The 25,663-nt window shown below is 35.4% G+C and overlaps 1 long non-coding RNA gene across 1 annotated transcript; it reads left to right on the top strand.

The window, feature by feature from the left end:
- The first annotated feature begins 931 nt into the window (after positions 1-931).
- On the top strand, positions 932-4,618 carry LOC135149327 (uncharacterized). The gene is made up of 3 exons (XR_010287730.1): positions 932-1,509; positions 3,291-3,485; positions 4,338-4,618. It is a non-coding gene; the product is annotated as an uncharacterized LOC135149327 (long non-coding RNA).
- The last annotated feature ends 21,045 nt before the right edge of the window (positions 4,619-25,663 follow it).

Below are 25,663 nucleotides of genomic sequence, written 5' to 3'. Positions count from 1 at the left end.
TGGGAAATGAATTTTGCAATCGCGAAAGTGTGATTTTCCTTTTCCATTAAAGTCAAAGGTATGCCAAGATCAATCGAAGGTGGATGACGATATGATATTACGAAGTGTGTACGTTTTAGTTTCTTCGGAGGATTCCGAGGACGGAATCCTTATATGGGGGGTAGAATGTAATATCCCATATTATTAAATTTAGATTTAATTATTATAAATCTATTTGTCTAAATATAATTGTTGGCTTTAATGGAATAGTGATCTGATTATGTGAATAGTGTGTATGTGATTATACTTGTTATGTGGATCAATATGGATTATACTAATTATGCGTTCTCCTTCTTTCTCTGATTCCGAGGACGGAATCCCTATAAGGAGGGTAGATTGTAATGACCCGGATTTTTAAAAATATATTTTTATTAGTATTAAGAGTGATTTTCTTCAAAGAAGGAATAAGATTTAATATTTTATTCCAATTTAAAGAATTTTCAAGGTTTTATACTTAAACCCGGGTTATTGTGTTATTAATAAATAATTGTATTTTCAAAACGGATTTTCGTATATTATTTTGAAAATTCTGTATGAATATTATGTGAATATATGTGTTATGTGATTAAGTGGTATTGGTGAATTTGTTTGTTAATTAATTATGGTTAATTATGAGTATTATATGATTAATATATGAATTTTTGTGAATTTTGGGTTATCTAGTTTATTGAGCTGAATGCTCGTATGTGTTCGTATTTGAGAGATTTCAATTTCTATATGCTCAGGAGAAAATATAGTTTATTTGGATATTTTCATATCGATTTATGGAATGTTAGATAATGTTATAATCGATTTATGGATTTAATTGTGTATATTTATATTTAATTATTAATTATTTGACTTCCGTAAAACCGTCCACTCGTAACGGTGTGCCAAATTTTCTTCCCGGAAGTTTCAACAAAACTGACCTTTAGCCTAATTTGAATATTCCGGACATTTTTCGTGTTTTGACTTTTTCGATCCGGAGTACGGTTTTCCCCGGAGTCGGTCCGGCGGAGTTTTTCGGGTATTGTAATTGTTGATAATTATCCAGTTTGTCTCGATAAACGTGAAACGAGATATTTTCTTCATCCTTATCTTGTCATAATTGCCATGGGACCCGCAGACCAATAATTGAGTTAAAAAGCCCCGTTTTGATGATTATCTCGAAAACCAGTATCGATTGGACCCCGCTTTATTAATATAAAGCTACTAAATATGTATTTTCATGTCATAAACGATCCAAAGGGGTACCAATTATTTGTAAATATAAATATATCTTTCTAGAGCTTATTTTCACCGTAGAAATCATTTCACCAGTTTCTCTGCACGAATACCGAGAGAAACCGAGCGGTGTTCTTCGTGTTCTTCATAATCAAACGTGGATTTGAAGGCGTTATTGGAGTCAGAATCAAGCGTGCGAATAGTCAAATCGAAGATATCGAAGAGTAGAACCCAGATCAATCATCAAAAACAACATGAGATTCACAGGTAGGGAGTAATTGAAGGTTTAAAATTCGAAGTACTATGATTTGAATAGTGAATTTTTGCAAACGATGTTGTTTGATTGTTTTGATGATTCCATGTTGTAGAGCATCTTCTGCCATTCGTTTTCATATATCATATGTTAGATTTTGAGTCCAGTAACATGCTCAAATATGTGTTTGATTCTTCGAAATTGTAAACTAGGGTTCTTGAGCGAGTTTGAATGTTTCAAATTGGGTTTGGGGGTTTCTTATCCTGTAAATCTGGGCTGTTTTTGTTGGAATCATCGTGTAGAGCTTGAAGAGGGGAATCGTTTGATGATAAGAAGGTGTGTGGAGGAAGCCAGGAGCGTCCCCGCCGGAGCTGCGAAGCTAGCCGGCGGTGAGCCCTGTTCTTCATCGTTTTCCGGCCATAATCGGCCGCCTTTAATGATTTTGAGTGTATATATGTGATGCTAGGAGTGTGTGTAACTGGTCTGGAGGTTCTGGGGTCGAACGGCGGTCTGCAACGCCGTTTCCGGCGAGTCGGGGCGCCGGCGGTATCAAATTACCGTTTGGTACCCTGGCTTTTGGAAACAGTGAAGTTTTAGTATTCTCGTTTCTGTTTTAGCAAGACAGACCCTAAACTTTTCAGAGTTTACACTTTAAACCCTGGACAAAACTTTCAAAAGTTTACACTTTAAACCTTTTGAATTTAATTGTCAAAAATTGTTTTATTTAATTATTTTAAATTCCAAAAATAGTTTTTAATTATTTATTTATTCAAAAATAAATCTAAATTAGTTTATTAATTACTTTTAATTAGTAATTAATTATTTTAATTGGTCAATTAATTTAAATATTAATTGATTAATTATTTTAATTAATTATTAATTGATTTTAATTAATTAATTAATTGGATTTAATTATCCTTTTTGATTTAAAAATTTCGAAAAATAGTTTCGAGCTTTAAAATATTTTTCCAAATTATGTTCAAGGCTCGACAACTGTTTATGAATGATTTCAAGTCCAATTTCAAGTATTTGGGACTTGATTATTTATCTGAAAAGTGATTCTTTTATCGATTTTAATTCCGAAAAATGTTTAAAAATTCCAGAAAATTCCCGAAAAATCATTTTTGACCCAAGAATTGATTTGACATCAATTGGGGTGGGAAACCTTATGTGCTATATGAAGATTACTACCTATTTGATGTGTTATGTGTCGATAGAGAGTGAGAAAACGGTTTTGAACATATCTTTTGATATGTACGTCGGAATCAAGTGAAACGAAAGAGAGATGGAAGCTTATAAAGTCTATTTTAATATGACATAATAATATGATGGAGTCGAGAATGTGAATAATTGTTGTTAAAGGTGCCGAAGGTGATTATATGTTATTGGATTGTTATTAATTGATGACTACGTGATATATATGTTTATTCTTGATATTATATACATGATAAATGATTTGGATGACATAGTGTCGTGAGTTGATTGATATTGGATAAGAGGATATGGATTATAATGATTGGATTTGGTTGGTTGATTGTTGATTGAGATAGGATAACAGGTGGATAGTCTAATAAATAGACGAGATGATGTCGGATTTTCGATAGGATTCATATGATAAATGATTGGTAATATGTTATGTGGAATATGACTTGACTATATGGTAGAGTCAAAGCATGATTACGTGTTAAGTGATATGTGATAAGTTTAAAGGGGTATATAAGTAGGTATCGATATACGTGATATGTATATGCGATATATTGTTTAGTGACTATGGTATTATCTTATTCTCGTAAAGGATTTGGACGAGACGTGTATGCTCGAAGACGTCAGAAAGTCGGAATGGTATTGCAAAGCGAATAAGGGATGAATCGAGTAAGAGAAGTGGTGTGGCGAATAGGGTATAGCCAGAGATGGTTTAGAGACTATGATATGCATAGAGTATGAAGGTGGAAAGATGAGAATGAGCTGTGAGACGGGAGTCAGATTTAAGGCAAGTATCCTGAACCCTTCTTTTGGATATCTTGCGATTATTCTGATCCATTCTTTTCGTATGTGTTGCAAATATTCGTTCCTCTCTTTTCATATTTGACAGTGTAAATATTTTATCCATCCTTTTCTAAACCTCAAAAATTCAGATAATTCCAGTTTTACAAATTAATTCGAAGTTCAGATTGTCATTGAAGCATGTGTTGCTCAGTGATAGTTAGAGCTTTGAATGAATTGGGATCTTCTTGATTATTCAAACCGCCATTGTCATGCTGGTTAGCAGGCTGAATTCAGTTGCTTAGCCGATAATGGAGGATACTGAATAGTTAAGGATTTCCTGAACTATGATTTATGGAAGGATGGACTCTGGTTTATGAAAAGTTGATTATCAAAGTTTGATTTGGAATTATTCTATCATTGATATTGATTGTGTTTATGTTTTGTTGTTATACGTTGACCTGTTATTGAATTATAGAATTGGATTATTGTTTTTATATAAACCTGTGGACCAGATTCGTGGTCATGTTAGGCCAATGAGTGCCTTGGATCCAGTGATAGAGCATGGCGGGGCCTGCTCGGGGTTAGTGCGGAACTGATCAGCTGCCTAACCTTGGTTTTAATTAAAATGTGATAGTCCAATTCAATAATTCTTTTGGAAAAATTGAATTCCTCAGTATTCAATTGCTGCAAGGTATTGTGATTTTCTTATACAATACCTAAACTCGTGAACTCAGGTTGAATCCTTTTATATCTTGAACTCTTGAACTTCTGTTATATCATTTCAGAATTATCACTGTTTATTACTACTTGCGGAGCATTGTTGCTCACCCTTGCTATTCCTTTCTAACCATTTCAGAAAGGCTTAAAGATGAGATGATTGATTGAGATTGTGAGTAAGGCCAATGCTAGGCGAGGAGACAGAGTTGAGGATCCAGTGGTCGAAGAGTGTTCAGGAAAGTTGATGAGGCTGGTGCAAGCTGGAATAGTTGACAGTGATTCTTCTTATCGAAGATGATCTGATTTGGTAAGAGATGTTGTGTAATAATAGTGGTAGATTCTAATTTCAATACTGTAACCTGGATGCGATCCTGTTGTTTTGGGGGGTTTAAATGTTCTCTTTTAAATCTTTTATTTAACGTCTTTCAAATCTTTTATTAAATGTTTTCAAGTTTTAAATCTTTTGGATTTTCATTATCTTTAAAAAAAAAAAAAAAAAATACAGGTTTTCAAGGGTGTTTTTAAAAGGTTTTGTGTGGTGACGTCAGAATCCAGGCCCCCGGATTCCTGGACTGTCACACTGAATGTAAGAATGATTGTTTGTTCTTGTCCTTAGGACAGAGCTGGTATATTGGGAAAATATCATATTGATCTTCACCGTTAATATCTTGAATCAAGTATATTAGTTCAGGCACTATTTTCCTCGTTGTTGGATTTGAAATCACTGAAGCCATTTCTTTTACAGTCTTATCCCACTGAAATGGACAGTGCATAACTTTGAAAACCAAGTAGGCAAAATATGAGGGGAAGCGAAATGTTCAATTCATTTCCCGAAGGACATATCTTATGGTGCTTAAAGATTGATTGAAATGCCAAACCCAGAAAAGATTAGCAAAATCGTTGAATGATTCAGTTATAAGATTAGAAAAATTGAGAGTTATTATGTCGTAACTGATACTAAGAATAATGGAAGAAGACATTGATGCAAAATGGAAAACACGAAAATTGTAGGGGATTAGTGCTATATTTCTGCAATAGTATATATAACCTTGATAAGAAACTCTTCACTTTTTCTTGTCATTACCACTGTAACTTAAAACATTCTCTCCAACTTAATATAGTAGACAAAAAGTTTTATCCATTGGTGGCTATCTTTACGTATAGCAGGAGTAAAACCATTCGTGTTTTAGGGCTTGATCTTCAAATACTACTGTAATGTGTTTAAAAGCGTTGTACATAAAGTAGTTGTATCATCTGTTTTTGACTTAATTGTGTTGAGCTATGTATCACAGCTTTTGCTACATGCACAGGTCTTGTCTACATATCTCTGCCACGAATCTTTGGTTTGAAAATTGTACAAAGCGCATGTAGTAAATCAGAACTAAACTAAACTGAAACAGGATGTAGTTAAACAATCCACTATTCTTCCCTCTGTTTCCCAGAAACAACAAATCAAAGTTTGTATGAACGCTTACAACATTTTTTAATAAAGATGGATATATTATATAAGTTTCCTTATCAACATTGAAAATTTATAAAATTCAATTTCAAGCCGAAACATATATTACAGCAAAATAAATTACACCATATCATAGTTCAGGGATTTATAAAAAAAAACTTAATAAATATTTCAACAACCTAATTAAAGGTCCAGGAAAGTTAATAACAACAACTGATAATTCTGCATCCAGCGAGTAGCCTAATTCCCATATCCTGCATGATAAACATGGACATTGAATTGTGAAATATTTTATTAATTTTTTTAGAATAATAGTTGGACTATTCCCTTCATACTGTTTCTTACCAGCCCTTAATGTAGCAGCAGCTAGGTGTGAGGAATTAAAGAAAATCCTTGTTGCTTGCATATTTGTTACTGTGGGTGTTCCTGGTAAGAAATGAGAAAAGTTATAGCAACATCTGAAGTTTTTAAGTATTCTATGTTCTAAACATATTTGTTTTGCTAACACCTTCCCAGAGATGAGGTTTGCAGCTTGATATTATTACGATTAGTGGTCGCTGGGTTGTGAAAGCCAAAGACATGTGCATGAAAAGAGCATGTTCGTTCCACATAGTTGCTCCTAAAGTGTTGTTGCTTTCAAAAGAAACAATATATATTATTTGAATGAAGATGAAAGAGTTAATAAAAGCATATTTCAGACATCTATTCCTTACTTGTTATCGGCGAGAACGAATTTGACGAGTATTTGCTCTTTTCCAGTAATGCTAACAAATTGTTGGATTGGTTGAAGATCCTTCACAATGCCACATACATCTGAGGATAGTCGGAAATTATAAACGCTTTAATAGTAGAAAATGTTTTGCATACAGACAATCCGGAATATAAATTTACAATATCTTAACAAAATTACTTACCGATAAGGTATGTGTCCTGACTTGCATGTTCACGAACCATGTTCAAAGCAATGCAGTCAAACACGTGCTTTGGGATGAATTCATGAGGTTCAAGGCAAGGCATAACTACTTTTGCCTCCGTCAAGAAAATCCGCTTATCACCTGTAAAACACTGGTTCCTTTCGTTAGCACCGTAAGGCCTGACAATGAAATTCTCAATCTGAAATACACCACCTTCCACAAGAGAATCATCTAGCCTTGATATAATGCTCGACTTCATCCATGCATGAATACGAAAGTCATGCATTTATGATTCATAGGGAGAAGGATAGAATGAGTTTGAAACATTTGTAAAAAACTAAATGTAAACGGATAACAGTGATTGAAACACTTACGTTTTCATCAACAAAGATCATGCTAATTCCGAAACCTTGACCGCTCGTACGAAGCTGTTCCCATTTCCTGGAAATCCTAACCCCAATCTTCCAGTCCTGTTTTGCAGTCGGCAGCAGAGTAAGCAAGCTGTTCATTCTTGTATGGTTTTGTTTGTCGTGATTATGAATTACTTTAAAATAAATTTGAGAGCCATTCCAGTTATAATAAGAAAGCTAAGGGCTGTTTGGTAAAAATGACAAAATGTTGGAGGACATAATGTTTTGTCTTTATTACGGTTTGACTAATAATGGAAGCTGCTACCTTCGTTTGGTAATATAGATCGCTCGCCTAGTTGCCTTTCATCCAAGTATTTTTAAATTTTTTTAGTTGATTTTTAAAATCAATGTTTTTGAATTTGTAGCTTCTGTAATCATAATATGAATGTAATAAAGTTCTATTTTATGAATTCTAAATTTAAATCGCTTATCATGTATTTATGTATCACATATTTTAACTCCAAAAAAGGAAAATATGGAAACAGTCATTTGAACAAAAGTATGTAAAATTTTATGCCAAAGATTTAGCTCTTTGTAATAAGGACGAGCGGGGTATCAGCCAGAGCAAAGGCTGTGGTGGGCCGTAGCCCAGAGCATATTTTTTTAATTTAAAATTCTACTATGGAGCCCATTTTTTTGGAGTTCAGAGCTCAACAAATTTTCTTACGTAGACATATAGTTAGGAGCGCAGAAAACATAATAAAAAATTAAAAACATAACTCAGTTATGTATGTATGATCTAAAATTATCATGTTTTATTGTTTTCCGTTCTCAATGCCATCATTGTGAAATCAATTATTTTTCTTATTATAGTATTTCCACCTTATAGAATCAGCTCAAGAATTTATTTTTCGAAACTTGGGTCATGTGTAATTTATTTCCTTGCTCCGCTCTATATTGATCTTTTCTAATTTTTATTTGGTTTGACATTAAACTAATGGAATGTCTAATATAAATAACTAAGGAATAATAATTGTTCCATTGTTCGGATTGGACGATACAATTAAATTCATTGAATCAATGTAGTGTTCCTCATAATCTGCAGGGTTGCATTCATGTTCAAATTGTCTGATGTAATTTGTTTAAACGTATGGATTCTGGAAAGCACAAAGTATATTAAATGCATGTTGTTTGTTAATGAATAATACTTCTTGGAAACTTAGGTACACACTGTCAAACTAAAGACGACAACGCAATTAAAAAACAGATATTTAACTTTACAGTCATATCAAACATTCACATTGTTCTGATGTTATGTCTTTTTGGGAATGTAAATTGGAAAAGAACGAAATGTAATGGAGATTTAAAGCATGCATGCAATATTACAAAACAGTGGTGGGTACTAAACATGTACTCCATAAAGAACTTTGTACAATATGCATTGCAACGAACAATAGCCACATTTTGTTTGCAAAATATGATCAATAGTAATAAACTGATCATACAGATCAACTTCATCTGGGGACTTGTTCACGACTTTATCACATAGAGACTGCCATACATGATGGTTAAATGGAAACCACCCAGTATGTAAAAACGACAGCTTGTTCCTTGCGTTTGGACAAAGCTTGTAGATTGGGAAAATATCAATCTCTTCATCACCAGTAATATCGCGAAGCAAGTTTATCATCTCAGGCACTCTGTTCCTCAGAGTTGGATTGGCGATGATCAAAGCCATTTCTTTAACAGTGTCATCCCACTGGAATGGACAGTACATGCCTTTTAAAACTAAGTAAGCAAAGTTTGATGGAAAGTGTATGGTAGAACTCTTCTTTAAAAGCTGAAGATGATGGGGGATAGATTGCCTGCGAAACAACATTTGGGTTGAGAGCAGAAATTCAGCTTGTTCAATTTCTAGCTCCAAGCAGACTTTCAAAAAACGCTCGAATCTCTCACGTGGTATCTCTTCTGGGTAATTAATCATTTCATACATTTTATCCCAGTCCATATTTCGAATCACATGCCTTATAGTCCTTATGGATTGGTTAAAATGCCAGACCCAAAATACATTAGCGAAATCATTGAATGACTGTGTTATAAGGTGAGATAGCAGTAGAGATAAAACATTGTAGTCAAGGTTTAGCAAATTCGGAGAAGTTATTTTGGAAATTTGAAAGGAAGAGATCAACTTGGTTACTGTGATTTCGGTGACTGTGTATATATATCTTAAACGAGAGTCCCTTCAGTTTTGCTTATTACTCTTATCAGTGGTAATTAAACCACAGTGTAAAGTTGTTTGTAGGAAACTTAAAGTCTAATGAAAAGTTCACTGATTTTACATATGCCAATAGTTAACCGTCCGTTGAATAGTGTATGCGAACAACGCTTTGTTAGTCCAGTGGTTACGACTTTCCATGTTGTACTTTGAAGCCTTGAAATATTTTACAATTATTCAAAAAGTTATTACACAAAAATGGGTTTTAATAAAATGTAGTTACTTTTCTGAAATAATAGTTTTTAGAAACTGAGCAAATTTATAAACCAATTTATTCCTTCATTTGATAACATTATTAAATAGATTTTTATACGAATTCAGAAAAAGTTTAAAAAATTGCATAAGCATAAATTAATAGCATTAAATCATTACATTAAGAATACCAATCTCAGAATTCGTATATTTTTCTTACAAATGCTCAATTAGTGCATTCCGAAGCATTTATTTTTGATTTTTCTATAACATTGATAAATTGATAAAATGTTATGTTTTTTGAAATTTTATATATTTTGAAAAATAAATTTATAATTAAAGATGGAGTTTGTTCATTATTTTTCAGTCCAAAGATGGAGTGGTTTGGAGTAGAACTGTCCCAAATTTTGACTTTTGGATCAGGGTTGGAAATGCCCTAAATGCAGTAATTATAAGAAAATGTGCATTTTACTTGTAAGCAAAAAGTCACCTTCAATATATTCGATATAAGATTTGTTTATTCAATTTGTATAAAATTATATATATTCGATATAAGAATCCTGCAACACTCTTTCAATAAAAAGTTGCTTGCTGTATGTGGTATACTGTGTTGTAATCTGTATGAGGTTTGTTGACCAATTTGATGTACGTTCAGATCATAACATGTCTCTCGTTTTTTAATTTGTTTTTTGAACGATTTGAATAGGGTTAACAATAAGACATATTTCACGTTTACGTATTTAATTTGGGTGTAAGACCGGTCACTTAAATTTATTACTTCCTCTATATTATAATAGTAATACTGCATCTGTTTTTTAGTATATGACGTTTGACTATTAACACACACTTTAGAATTACTAATTTGTACTACTTCTTAAGTTTTAATTCATAAAATGGTATCTGCTAGAAACAGTTAGTAAGATTTTGGTATACGAAGTATAGACTTTAAAGTGTGTTGCATTTTTGTCCTCGTGCTACGATTTGGTACATGCCAATAAGTTGCTTGTTAGGCCGAATAAACTCACTATATATGTGATAATATAGTGAACACAATCCAAAACAAACACAAGTATAAGAGAATAATTCAATAAACTCTTATTCACAAATCTCAGTAGTTTACAAATAATCTCTTAGTGATTTATATCTTACCACTAAGAGCTGCTAGGTTACACGAGTGATATTCAATTGATAACTCATCTAGAGTAAACCCTAAGCTGTGTTTATATACACAGTTACATGATATCTACTGATTGATTTATTATTATCTGCTTCCTAAAATAATCTAATCAGTAGCTATCCTTCTGCTGTCCTGATCTGCACAATCTCTCTTGATCTTTATCTTCCTTACTTAGTCAGATATGCTCCTGAAAATCAGCCGCCTGCAAACTCTGATCATTGCTTAAACTCTGATCCAGCTGTCAGTCGTTAAACTCTGATTTCCAGCTAAACTCTGATATTTGCTTCTGCACACTGAACAAGTTAGATACCTGTGACATCATCAAATATGTAACAATCTCCCTCAACTTGTACATTAGACAGAATGAACAAGTTCTATATATTTACTGATGATGTCAAAAACAATCAAGGACAAATGCATGAAGTAACTAATCTGCATAAATAAATTAACACTTACAGAGTAGGCAGAACTAATTACAACTTACAGATCATAGCAGAACTAATTATCCAACCAGTCTATACCCATAGCTCTCCTTAACAAACTTGGTAATCAGATCTTCTTCAATTTGTTTCAGAGTTTGTATCATTTGAGCTTTGACAGTCTTTAACTCTTCATCTTCATCTCCTGTCTGGTATATAGCTGATCTCAAAGCATTAGCCTTGCTTCTCTTCATTGCTTCTCCAAGCTGAATGACTCTAGGCCTGTCTGCTTCATTATTATAACCCAAGATTCTGGTGTTTGCAATAGTCTCCATCACAGAACTATTCTTTTCCATGCTAATTTCAGAACCATCATCTTGAGCTATTTGTGGAATATATTCATCATCAGACTTTATTCCATAGAATCTTCTCTTTTCACTAATTGTTTTCTTCATCAGATCTGACCACCTCTGAGTTGCTTCATTCTTGATCTCCAACATATAGTGAAAATGTTCCAGCTCTCTCAGAGATTTCAGCAATAAATCAGATTCTGATATTCTATACACTCTGCCAGATTCCAGAAATATAGCAATCTTTTCTTTATCTTCTGGCCCATCATGAGTGTCCATCAGAATCTGTACTGACTCAACTTTGTCAAGATCCTTCTGTGTAACAGCTTCTCCTACTTTTTCAGTCAGAGGATAAGGATCTCTGAAAGTAGTTGCTGAACCTGTTTGAATCTTTTCTTTTCTGTGACCAAGACCAGTTGTGTCATAAGCTTCTTTCCCTCTGGTGCCATGAGTTCTTACTCTGGTGAGCATTGGGCTTTCCTTGTATAAATTTGTACCGAGACTCCCATATAAACTCTTTTTCTTCTGATCATCTTGAGTCTTCTCAGAGTTTAACTTCAACCAAGAAGCTTTAGTATCTTCAATCTTTTCTTCAGTTATTGAAGCTTTAACTTGAGCATTGTTAGAGGTTAAAGTTATTTCAGGAATTGATTTGGATTCACCTTTTCTTCTTCTGACCAATCCAACTTCCTTTTCTTCTGGTTGCTCAATACATTTGCCATTACATGCACACTCTTGCTCAGTTTGACCATCCTCTTTGTAGGATTCTCTGGTGCTAATGTAATTACTGATTTCTTTGGCATAGTAGGAACTGAAGGAACTATATCAACTGATTTCTTACCTTTGTCTTTTGAGTCAGACTCAGGCAGAGTTTGAGTTTGAGATCTGGTTCTTGGTCTATTGATGTCAGTGTAATTCACCTCACTGATTACTATTCCCTTTTTCTTTGGAATTTTCTGTTTCTGAGAGGAATCAGTAATCTGTCTTTGCTCATCAGATTTTGTTTTGCTGATCTTCTTCTTCTCAGCAGCCAATCTTTCTTCTTCAAGTCTGATGGCCTCAATATCTACTCCTGGATTCTCTTTTTCAAAGATTTTCCTTGCCATGGCTTCATCAATTGCTTGCAAGGAAGGAGATTTATAGAAGAGAGTGGTTTCTTTGCCTCTGAACTTCAGAGTTTGACAAAATTTCTGAGACTCAGGGTCTCCAGCTTCAATCAGCTTTTCAGCTTCAGCAACCAATTTTTCTTTCTTCTTTTCCACTTCAGAGTTCACAAGATCTATCTCTTTAGATATAGCATCTGAATCTTTGACTGCTTTGGTTATGTTCTGAGCTTGAGTTTCAACAGTCAATTCCATAGATTTGTGTTTTTGAGATTCTCTGGGTGGTCTCTCAGAGCTTGCTGCTTCTCTACTGTTCTTCTTTGTTTCTTTACTCTGCAGCAGCTTCAGCTTTTGCTGTTTGTTCATTTCCCCTTTTTCTTCCTCATCATCATCTGGCTTTTTCCTTTTTAATTGCTGATCAGGTTTGCATTTGTCTTTGGATGTTTTCTCCCCCTTTTTGACATCAGCAGAGGTGAGAACCTGTACCAGCTGTGCCACAGAAGCACTCAAATCTGCCAGAGTATAGTTCATTGAAGCCTGAGTAGCTTCAATAGAGGTAAGTCTATCTTCCACAGAAGGTGATGTGGTTCTGCACATCCTGTGATTATAGGACAAGTGGCAAAGTTTCCTTCTAGCAGGTTCAGAAAATGGAATTGGAGAGCTTGGAACTGTAGGAGCTACAAAAGGAGTGGATTCTCTGACTGGTGATAGTTCCTTAATTGGAGAATCAGCCCTTTCTGGTGTAGGTTCTCTGACTGGCTCAGAGATTATTGAGTGTAGACCAGGAGCTTGAATGGGGGTTGATGTGACTTCTGTGCCTTCATCATCATCAATGTCTGCAAGAAAAATACTCAGAGTATGTGACTCTAGAGCTTCAGTAGCTGCCTCAGAGTTTTCTGCCATTGGAATCTCCTGAGCAGGAGCTGCAACAATATCATCAGGTTGAACCAGAGAATCTTGAATCAGCTGGAGGACCATTTCTATTTGAGCATCCTCTGATTGACCAGGTGCATCAGAGGGTTTTTCTGATATATCAGTATCAGCTGCAATTGTCTCAGACTTGGTTCCTTCTGTCTGAACATTGTGATCAGAGGTTGACTCTGACATTTGTTTGTGGCAAGTTCTGAACGGTAAAAAAAACTTGGTAGTGGAGAAGTAATAATGAGTGGCGTGTGAATCTGAACAAACGTGCACCATTTACCAATAAAACACAATAATTTACCGTGTTTTTCTCCACTCTGGAAAACAAATGGTTTTTCTACCGTTTGATAATAAAAACTAATATTATCTGACCAAAATATTTATTTCAACTCGGACTTCGATCAGAAGCTGACCATTGACCAGAGTTTAAATAAATGACTTATAAAATGACAAATCAAAGAGTGATCATAGAATCTTGGAATGATGAGAGATAAATATTCAAGGTCTAAATGACACTTGCTCCTCAGAGTTTGCAAATTTATTGAACTCTAGTCAAAAATTACTCGAAGCCAAGAAAAATTGTTAATCACAGAAGTGGAGTGAGGTGTGTGTTAACATGAATATTCTAATGTCACAGAGATTGTCAAATTTCTCAAATAATATTAGAAAGAATCAGATAATAAGAAAATGTTTTAATCATCTCATAAGCCGAGTTTCTCACAAAACGGATCAGAGTATACAATTTCTTCTCTTTTGAACAACATTTGTCTTTTGAAAGGGAACTTCTCATGGTAAGTGAGGCATAACCTTTATCAGACTTTTGTTTGCTCAGAGTATTTCTCCAGTAATCAGAGAATGTGAAAAGTCCCCAAAAATTAACTTAATTTTCGATGCATTTGCTTAATACCAGCAGTGCACTTGGATCTTTCCTTTCACAAATTTTCTAAGATCTCAAAGGAGTACCTGAGACTATTTCTTTTGTTTTACTTTTCTTTTGATTTTCTTTTCCGAGAAGAGATATCTTGAGGATCCATAACTGAACTTTATTAACTCTTAGCTCATAAGAGGAGGAAAGCAGATTCTTTTCTGAGTACATATCTAATATTTAAGAAGTAAGACAGTCTAGGTGACAAAATTAACTCATGTGTTGTGTGCTACAGATTTCCACAGCTGTAATATCACAAAATTTAGACTTTAGAGAGGCTAATGACTAAATTCAGTTAAGTGCAACATATTCTTCACAGGAGTATCTTTCATCATGAAAAATTCAAGTCATCAGAGTTTGTCGGGTCAGAGTTTAAATATCAGAGTTTATCAAATCAGAGTATAATCATCAGAGTCTAGATCAGAGAATAACAGATGCAGTTGTGGATCATGTTCATAATAACAAATATTAGCAGATATAGTATCATGCAATGTATCAGAGTTTAGAGAGGACCAGAGATCATCCCTAATTCGTTTACAAGCCTTGTAAATGTTGCTTCAGCCAGAGGTTTGGTGAAGATATCTGCCAACTGCTGATCTGTTGGAACAAAGTGAAGCTCTACTGTTCCTTCCATCACATGTTCTCTGATAAAATGATACCTTATGCTGATATGCTTGGTCATGGAATGCTGTACTGGATTTCCTGTCATAGCAATAGCACTTTGGTTATCACAATAAATAGGAATTTGAGTCAGAGTTAACCCATAGTCCAGTAGTTGATTCTTCATCCATAAAATCTGAGCACAGCAGCTTCCTGCAGCAATATACTCTGCTTCTGCAGTGGATGTGGAGATAGATTTTTGTTTCTTACTGAATCAAGAAACTAATCTTCCTCCTAAAAATTGACAGCTCCCACTTGTACTTTTTCTGTCTATTTTGCATCCTGCAAAATCTGCATCAGAGTAACCAATCAGTGTAAAGTCTGATTCTCTGGGATACCAGAGTCCCATCTCAACTGTTCCTTTGAGATATTTGAAGATCCTTTTGACTGCTATAAGGTGTGGCTCTCTTGGATCTGCTTGAAATCTTGCACATAGACAAGTTGCAAACATGATATCAGGTCTACTAGCAGTCAGATATAGAAGTGAGCCTATCATACCTCTATAGTTAGTAATTTCTACTGGTGATCCAGTATCTTTATCTAACTTAGTTGCAGTTGCCATTGGAGTGGTAGCAGCTGAGCTATCCTGCATGCCAAATTTCTTTAGCAGGTTCCTGGTATATTTAGACTGATTAATGAAAATACCCTCATCAGTCTGTTTGACTTGAAGTCCCAAAAAATAGCTCATTTCTCCCATCATGCTCATCTGATATCTAGACTGCATAAGCTTTGAGAATCTCTCACAGAGTTTAGAATTAGTAGACCCAAAAATAATATCATCTACATAGACTTGAACTAATAGCAGATCATTACCATGGTTGAGATAAAATAGAGTTTTATCAATTGTACCTCTGTTGAAACCACTGTCCAAAAGAAATTGAGCCAGAGTTTCATACCATGCTCTTGGTGCTTGCTTTAGTCCATACAGTGCTTTATCCAATCTGTAGACATGATCTGGAAATTTTGTGTCCACAAACCCTGGAGGTTGTTCAACATATACCTCTTCCTCCAGCTCCCCATTGAGAAAAGCACTCTTTACATCCATCTGAAACACTTTGAATTTCTTGTGTGCTGCATAAGCCAAGAAAATTCTGATTGCTTCCAATCTGGCAACCGGGGCAAAGGTCTCATCATAATCAATTCCTTCTTGTTGAGAATATCCCTTAGCTACCAGTCTGGCTTTATTTCTTGTAATTACACCATCACTGTCTGTTTTGTTCCTAAAAACCCACTTAGTACCAACAATTGATCTGTTCTTTGGTCTTGGTACTAGTGTCCAGACTTTATTTCTCTCAAATTCATTTAACTCCTCCTGCATTGCTGTTACCCAGTCTGCATCCTTTAAAGCTTCTTCCACTTTCTTTGGTTCTGTCTGAGATAAAAATGAATGGAATAAACACTCATTTGCTGTTGCAGTTCTGGTTTGTACTCCAGCATCTGGATCCCCAATAATCAGATCTGGTGTATGAGACTTTGTCCATTTTCTTTCATGTGGCAGTTGAATCCTGGAACTAGATCCTCCCCAATAATCCATGCCAGTATCATTGTGGTTATCTGATGCCTCTCCCCCATTATTCATGCTGTCTTCATGAGCATTTTGAGTGTCTTCATGAGCATTTTGAGTTTCTGATGCTCCCCCTGAAGATGTGTTCTCCTGATTCTCTGATGCAGAGTGATCAGAGTTTGAGGAGTCAGAATCAGAGTTTGTGTTTTCTGCCGAGTCTGCAACATTTTCATCCAGATTTTCATCTTGAAAGTGCTCCCCCTCAACATGTGCTTGAGGTTGGTGAGTAGAAGTGACATGCTCTGATATTGTCTCAGAGTCAGAGTTTATGGAATCAGAGAATGCATCTTCATCTTCAAATCTCAGTTGCTCATGATCTTCAAAATCTTCCATTCCAGTAATTTTCTTATCATCAAAGGACACATGAATGGATTCCATGATTACCCTTGTTCTCAGATTGTAAACTCTGAAGGCTTTTGTTGATAAAGGATAACCAACAAAAATTCCTTCATCAGCTTTTAAATCAAATTTGGTTAGCTGTTCAGGATGATTTTTCAGAACAAAACATTTACATCCAAAAATATGGAAGTATTTGAGATTTGGTTTTCTGCCTTGAACCATTTCAAATGGAGTTTTCCCATGTTTGTTAATCAGAGTTGCATTCTGTGTGAAACAGGCAGACTGCACAGCCTCAGCCCAGAAGTAGGTTGGTAACTTTGCTTCCTCCAACATGGTTCTAGCAGCTTCAATCAGAGTTCTGTTCTTTCTTTCAACAACACCATTTTGTTGAGGTGTTCCAGGTGCTGAAAATTCCTGTTTAATGCCATTTGCTTTACAGAACTCCTCCATTTTAAAATTCTTGAACTCAGTGCCATTATCACTTCTGATGATCTTTACTGCATCTTTAGAGATTTTGTTCAACTGTCTGACATGCTCAATCAATAAAGATGGTGTCTCATCCTTGCTGTGTAGAAAATATACCCATGTATATCTGGTAAATTCATCAACAATGACCAGAGTATATCTCTTCTTTGCAATGGACATTATATTTACTGGTCCAAAAAGATCAACATGCAGCAGATGATATGGCTCAAGAATTGAGGACTCAGTTTTACTTTTGAAGGAAGATTTCCTCTGTTTTGCTTTCTGACAGGAATCACAGAGTCCATCTGGAGTAAAAACTGATTTTGGAAGTCCTTTCGCAAGATCTTTCTTCACAAGCTCATTTATATTATTGAAGTTCAGGTGAGATAATTTCTTGTGCCAGTTCCAGCTTTCTTCAACACTAGCTGAAAGGCATATGTTCAGCCTATTTGTATTTAAAGAGGTACAACTCAACTCAGATAAGAAAGCTCAGTAAATAGCAAGTCAACGGAATCCGTACGAAGAACGTCAAATGATTTATGGGAATTATATGTCAGATAAATTCCAGGATGCTGCTGCACACCACTGAAAGAAGTTCATTAATATGTTCAAGCCTCAGTGCACAAATAATCTTTTGTGGCACGTCCAGGAGTTCAGAAGATATAAAGTTTCTATACTTTATTTTATCAGAAGATTCCATTTAATGAAGAAGTACTTACAAGACGAAGACTCGACGAACAAATCAATTTCTTAATGTTTATTTGACAAAGAATATTTGATTTAACTAGATACAGATGAACCAGACAGTACATCTGTGTATCAGTTATTCAAATTGAATATTTGAAGTCAAGCAGAGTTGGTGGTTCGTTCGTTCGACTGATCAAGACGAAGTTATTAATGTTTAAAGAAGACGCAAAGCAATTCTACTGATGAATAGATGATTAAATATTTAATAGATTATTATTTCACTTCTCAAATTAATTAAATTAATTATGTAATTTATTTGTTAAATTAATTCACTCTCGAATTAATTTAATTTATGAATTAATATGATTAAATTAATTAAGTGGATAATTTTCTATTTAAATATAATCTACAATTACAATCATCATCCACTCAAGTTCAGCAAGACAATCAAGATTGTCTTACCGAATATTTCAGCTCTTCAAGACAATCAAGATTGTCTGCCCGAATATGCTTTGCCAAGACAATCCTTGATTGTCTGGCCGAAAGAACAATTCTGCCAAGACAATTAGGAATTGTCTGACCGAAGTTGCATTGCCTGCAAGACAATACATTGTCTGACCGAAGTTGCATTGCCTGCAAGACAATAGATTGTCTGACCGAGGGAATGCCTGCAAGACAATTCCTGAGTCTTTCAAGACAATATTTGATTGTCTGACCGAAGGTGCACTGCCAAGACAATTGGATTGTCTGGCCGAGAGAACAACACTGCCAAGACAATATAATTGTCTGACCGAGCTCTAAATTGTCTTGCTAGCTCTAAAATTGTCTTTCTGCTGTGTCTTGTGCTTGCAAGGCAATTTAAAATTGTCTTGCCCCTTCCACTTTGTCTTTGCTACTTACAATTGTCTTGTCTTTCAATTGTCTTACAAGTACAAATGCTTTGCCTATAAATATGGCATTGCATCCTTCATTTTTAGTGTTCATTCACTTTGTAATCAAAGCATTTGTAAAGCTTTCAAGTTGTTCGTAACTTGCTTGATCGTTATATCCACAGTTTTCTGTGCTTTGATAACCCGGTTGTTTTAATCACTAAATCTAGAATATACCCTGTCGAATTTATTCTACGAACTTTAGTGGAGATTAAAACTGAACCATTTTAATTATATAACGACTTCAAACATTGTTATATTAATTAATTATAATCTGATTAACAAATCATATTCAATCAGATTCACTTCCGCGACGATTTGGTACTGATTGTATTCAACCCCCCCTTCTACAATCATATCTGGACCTAACAATTGGCATCAGAGCGGTTGATACCATTTTTCCGTATCAGATCCTATACACACTCTGTAACGTCCAAATATTTTTTATTCGAATTAATTTTATTCCAAAAATTAATTTTAATTTAAAATATTTTTCTTTCAAAAATCCAAATCTCATCCAAACACTATTCATTTCAAATCCTTAAACATGAGTACACAAAAGATCAGTAGCATCAAAATCCCACCGTTCAGCAAGGAACACTTTGGCCTATGGAAGAGGCACATGTTCCTATTCCTCCGCACTGCGAACAGAAAATACATCGGGATTTTAGACAAAGGTGTTACTACTCCGATGAATGTCATATTAGCACACGAAGAGGATGGTGTGTTAATACCTCATCAGATCATTCCGAAAGAACTTTCTGAGTACACAGATGAAGAGAGTGAACAGATGAACTTAGATGACGCTCTTCAACTAATATTGGTGGAATCTCTAGATCCAGTAATGTACAATGCTGTTGTAAATTGTAAGAACGCCAAGCAAATCTGGGATACGTTAGAGATTATCAATGAAGGCTCAGAGGAAGTTAGGGAAAACAAGAAAGAGATACTGATGGCTCAGTATGAACAGTTTGGTTCCCATCCCGGTGAAGGGATTTCAGAAGTATTTATCAGACTTAATAATTTGATAAATAATTTAAATCTGAATGGGAAATTCTACGACAAGAAAGAGGTCAATATGAAGTTTCTCTTAACCCTTCCTGAACATCTGGAACACAGAATCACTGCCATCAGGGAAAGCAGAGATCTGAATGAAATTTCTCTGGAAAGACTCTACGGAGTTTTGAAAACTTATGAACTGGAGCAAGTTCAGAGTAAACAGAGATATGGCTGGGGTAAAACACAGAACCATTCGAGAGCTCTAGTTGTTGAGTCACCTGTAGTGGAAGAAAAGAAGAAGGATGTTGTTGTTCCTTCTAAGACTACTCAGGAATTTGTTGTACCTGAGATGGGTCAGACTGCTTCTACCAGTGGTGACGAAGAGTTCTATACAATGGAAGAGCTTGAACAGTTAGAAGATCAATCTCTATCACTGTTTGCCAAGAAGTTTGGAAACATGAGATTCCGGAAGAACCCTTCCTATAAATACAAACCTACTGTTAGTAAGTTTCAGAAGGGAGGCTATTCATCTTCTACAAGCAAAGGAGGATACAAGACTGGGATGGTGGACAGAAGCAAGTTCAAATGCTTCAATTGTGGTGAACCTGGACACTTTGCAACTGAATGCAAACAGCCCAAGGTTCAAGGAAAAAGAAAAGATTCGTATGATGAGCTGAAGCAGAAGTATGATGCACTGGTTAGAAAGCATCATGGTACTTCTGGAAGTCAAAGTTTCAAAAGCAAATCTTATCTGGCAGAAGGCAAAAGCTGGGATGATACAGATAGTGATGAAGAGGAGCAGCTAGGGAATGTTGCTTTCATGGCTACTACTGGATCATCTTCACCTCCTCCTGCTGGAAGCTTTCAGGTAGATCCTACATGCCCTAAACTGTTTATGCAATTAGGACTTGAAAGAGATGATGCTATTAAAAGGATGAAAGCTGCTAATCTTAAAATTGATACTTTAGTCTTAGAAATTCATGCTTATAAGATGAATGAGATGAAAGTATTAAAACCTAAAATAGAACAATTGACTATGGATTTAGGATTACAATGTGCTAAAGTCAAAGTTCTAGAGAAAGGTGAGATTGCTTTAAGACTTCAGCTAGACGAAGAGAAAGTGAAATGTAAAGCCTTTAAGGATGCCTCCTTGATAGTCAAAGAACTTAATGATAAACAAGAGATCAAGAGAACTGTTGGAATAGGCTTTGACTATAACAAATCTGTAGGTAAGGCTAGTAACATTACTCCTTTTAAGAAGAGTGCTGAAGAGAGAGGGATTCCTTTTGTTTTGAAAGATTCCCTTAAACCTTTGTTTAAAACCTCAGAAGCTGAACCTCTTTTACAGACTCCTGTTGTCATTAGATATGAACTAAAACAGGAAGACCTTAAAATGAAAGAGAGTAATGAGATGAGAGATGAGATTCTGACAAACCTAAAACCAATTAAAGTGAAAGGCATTGTTAGGTTGCCTAAAGCTGGTTTAGGTGTCAAATCTGAAAGAACTAAGTTCAACAAGCCTAATAACTTTGTGAATAGTAAGAACAGAAACAATAGATGCCATTCTACTGAGAATTTTAAAACTGTTAACGATAGTAGAGTAGAATCTGTTGATGTTTCTATTATTGTGACTGATACTCCTGTTGTTCCTGCTTTTGATGCATGTCATAAATTTTGTAGTGTTGATAATTGTATGACTTGTGCTTTCAATTTGATGTCTGCTTATTTTAAAAATTTGCATGCTAAAAATGAAAACACATCACCTAGACAACACACAAACAACAAGCATGCTAGATCAAAGACTGCTAGTCCTACTCGTGTTAGGAAGGAGACTTATGTTCCAAAGCCTAAAACTAAGGTTTATAAGGCTGTTGTTAAGGAAGTAAGTGCAGTCAAGTCTGAACCAAGTATCAGTCCAAGAGGCTCTGTTGTTACACCTGATAGAAATCAGTTCTTTAAGTTTGCTGGACCCAATCAAGTGTGGGTCCCAAAGAATGTTTAATCAAATTGTCTTTTGCAGGGTGCCAGTGGAATTGTTCGTGTTACCTGGGTGCTTGACAGTGGAGCGTCAATGCACATGACTGGCAATAAATCCCTGCTAGAGGACATAAGAGAAGGAGCTGGCCCTACAGTCAGTTTTGCTGATAATAGCAAAGGTCGTACTGTGGGATATGGCAAGTACAAAATTGGAAGGATCATCATAGAAGATATTGCAATAGTTGAAGGACTTCAACATAATCTCCTGAGCGTCAGTCAATTCTGTGACAAAGGTTATTATGTTCATTTTGAAAAGGAGATATGTATCATTAAACATATCAAGGATAAGCGTCCTTCACTATGTGGCATAAGGAAAGGCAATATATTCGTAGCTGATTTGTCTTCAGGACCAGGAAACGAAGTTCACTGTTTCTACGCCAAAGCGTCTGCTGAAGATAGTTGGTTATGGCATAAGAAGCTCTCACACCTCAACTTCAAAACCATGAACTCTCTAGTCAAGAGAGATCTGGTGAGAGGGTTGCCTTCCCTGGAATTCTCAACTGATGATCTGTGTGAAGCTTGTCAGAAAGGAAAAGCGAAGAGAGCATCTCACAAAGGCAAAACCATCAATACCATTACAGATCCACTTCATTTGTTGCATATGGATTTGTTTGGCCCTGTGAATGTTGCATCCATTGATGGAGGAAGATATGCCTTGGTTATTGTGGATGACTTCTCAAAATTTACTTGGGTTTACTTCCTGGCTTCTAAGGATGAAACTCCCCTGACAGTAATTGATCATATCAAGTTGATTGAGTTGGAAAAAGGTGTCCCTGTAAAAGCTGTAAGATCAGACAATGGAACTGAGTTCAAAAATCAAACTCTAATCAATTTTTACTCTGAAAAGGGAATTAGAAGGCAGTATTCAGCACCAAGGACTCCTCAGCAGAATGGAGTCGTCGAAAGAAAGAATCGTACACTGATCGAAGCTGCAAGGACTATGATTGCTGAAGCAAAGCTTCCTCTGTACTTTTGGGCTGAAGCTGTGTCCACTGCCTGCTATACCCAGAATAGAACTTTGATCAATAAGGATCATATGAAAACTCCATTTCATCTGTATAACAACAAGAAACCTTATGTCAAACATCTTCATGTCTTTGGAGCCAAGTGTTATGTTCTCAAGGATGGTGAAGAGAACTTGAACAAGTTTGAGCCAAAGGCTTCTGAAGCAATTTTTGTTGGTTATACAAATAATGCTTATAGAGTTTTTATAATTGATACTCTGTCAGTGAAAGTTAGTGTCAATGTTACATTTGATGACACTAAACTTCCAAGTATACAATCTGCTGATCCATCTGAGTCTCTGAAGTTTGACAACTATCCAGACTCTGATTCAGATGATGATATTCCACCTGAGGTTGCAACAGGAGATGACAACAATGATAATGATCCAGGCAATGGTGGAGGAAATGGCAATAATGCTGGAGATTCCACTGATGCCAGTGGTGGATCATCAAGTCATCCTGGCAACAACTCAGGGGGAGCTGATGGATCAACTAGTCATACACATCAGCCAATTGATAATACAGCTGAATCATCAAGGACACATCTTCCAAGGGAAAGGATTTGGAGCAGAGATCATCCCTTTGATTTAATTATTGGTGATCCTGATGTTGGTGTCAGGACTAGAAGTGCTACGACAAATGAATGCCTATTCTCTGGGTTTCTATCTCAACTAGAACCAAAGAAAATAGAAGAAGCACTTGCTGATCCTGATTGGGTTCTTGCCATGCAAGAAGAACTCAATCAATTTGAGAGACAAGAAGTCTGGGCCCTGGTTCCAAGACCAAAAGGAAAATCTACAATTGGAGCTAGATGGGTCTTCCGTAACAAGTTAGATGGTGATGGCATTGTTGTGAGAAACAAAGCCAGACTGGTTGCAAAAGGTTATTCTCAGGAAGAAGGAATTGATTACGATGAAACCTATGCTCCAGTTGCTCGTCTTGAAGCCATCAGAATATTTCTTGCATTTGCTGCACACTCCAACTTCAAGGTTTATCAGATGGATGTGAAAAGTGCATTTCTGAATGGAAAGTTAGAAGAAGAAGTATATCTGGAACAGCCCCCTGGCTTTGAAAATCCAGAGTTTGCTGATTTTGTGTACTTCCTATTCAAAGCTGTCTATGGGCTTAAGCAGTCACCAAGAACATGGTATGACACCCTCTCTGAATTTTTAATTGAAAATAAATTTACTAGAGGTGTCATAGACAAAACTCTCTTTTACAAATTGCATGATAAGGATATGATATTTGTACAAATATATGTTGATGACATTATATTTGGTTCTACTAACGATAACTTGTGCAAGAAATTTGCTAAGTTAATGCAGAGTAACTATGAGATGAGTATGATGGGTGAGCTGTCCTACTTCCTTGGACTTCAAGTAAGCCAAAAGGAAGATGGAATATTCATTTGCCAATCCAAGTATGTCAGAGATCTTCTTCGAAAGTTCAATCTAGAAGACTCTTCACCGGCAAAGACACCCATGGCCACTGCCACAAAGCTTGACCAGGATAAATCTGGTAAGAAAGTTGATATAACAAGCTATCGAGGTATGATTGGCTCTCTACTTTATCTTACTGCAAGTAGACCAGATATCATGTTTGCAACATGTTTGTGTGCTAGGTTCCAAGCTGATCCTAAAGAATCACATCTTATAGCCGTCAAAAGAATCTTTAGATATCTTAAGGGTACACCTGGATTAGGTATTTGGTACCCTAAGAATACTGGTTTTGACTTAACCGGCTATACAGATTCTGATTATGCAGGATGCAGGATTGATAGGAAGAGTACGTCTGGAAGCTGTCAATTTCTAGGACGTCGGTTGGTTTCCTGGTATAGCAAGAAGCAGCACTCAGTGTCTACCTCTACTGCTGAAGCTGAGTATATAGCTGCTGGTAGCTGCTGTGCTCAGATCTTGTGGATCAAGAATCAACTGAATGATTATGGTGTTGTAGTAAACAAAATTCCTATATTTTGTGATAATACAAGTGCCATAGCCATTTCCAACAATCCGGTTCAACACTCAAGAACCAAGCACATTGATATCAGGTATCATTTCATTCGAGAACATGTCATGAATGGTACAGTGGTGTTACATTTTGTACCCACGACTGAGCAAATTGCTGACATCTTCACTAAACCACTGGATGAATCCACTTTCTCTAAGCTGGTTTGTGAGTTAGGGATGTTAAATATGACATAGTTCTCTTGTATATGTTTTTCACATGCATTATATGTTTTTGTATATTTTTGTGAATTTTCTGTATAATTATATCTATTTTATTAGACTTTATATGATTTTCTGTATGTTATCTGATAATATTCTGAGTAATTATGCATGTTTGTATATTAGTCTGTAATTTTCTAAGTGCTCATACACTCCCCTGTACTATTCCCTAAGCATTTAGATAATTATTTGTAATTATTTTGTATTTTTCAAAATTAATTAAGCATAAATATTTGATTTTAAGTTAATTCATCTGTTTGAATTAAAGTTAGAGTCATAAGTATTTATATTTAATTAAAGTTGAAATTTACAAAATATTTGTGTAATTTATAGTATTGTTTTTATTATAGATTTTTGATTTTAATTGCAAAAAGTTTTATCTTTTAAATTAATCAAAAATCATATTAGTTTTATTATTAGTTGTTTTTCTGTTAGACAATTGAATTGTCTACTGATTGGCTCGGCAAGACA

This window comes from Daucus carota, chromosome 9 (assembly GCF_001625215.2).
Source record: "Daucus carota subsp. sativus chromosome 9, DH1 v3.0, whole genome shotgun sequence".
In the NCBI taxonomy this organism is placed as follows: Eukaryota; Viridiplantae; Streptophyta; class Magnoliopsida; order Apiales; family Apiaceae; genus Daucus; species Daucus carota.
This window is presented reverse-complemented; position numbering and strand designations above follow the sequence as displayed.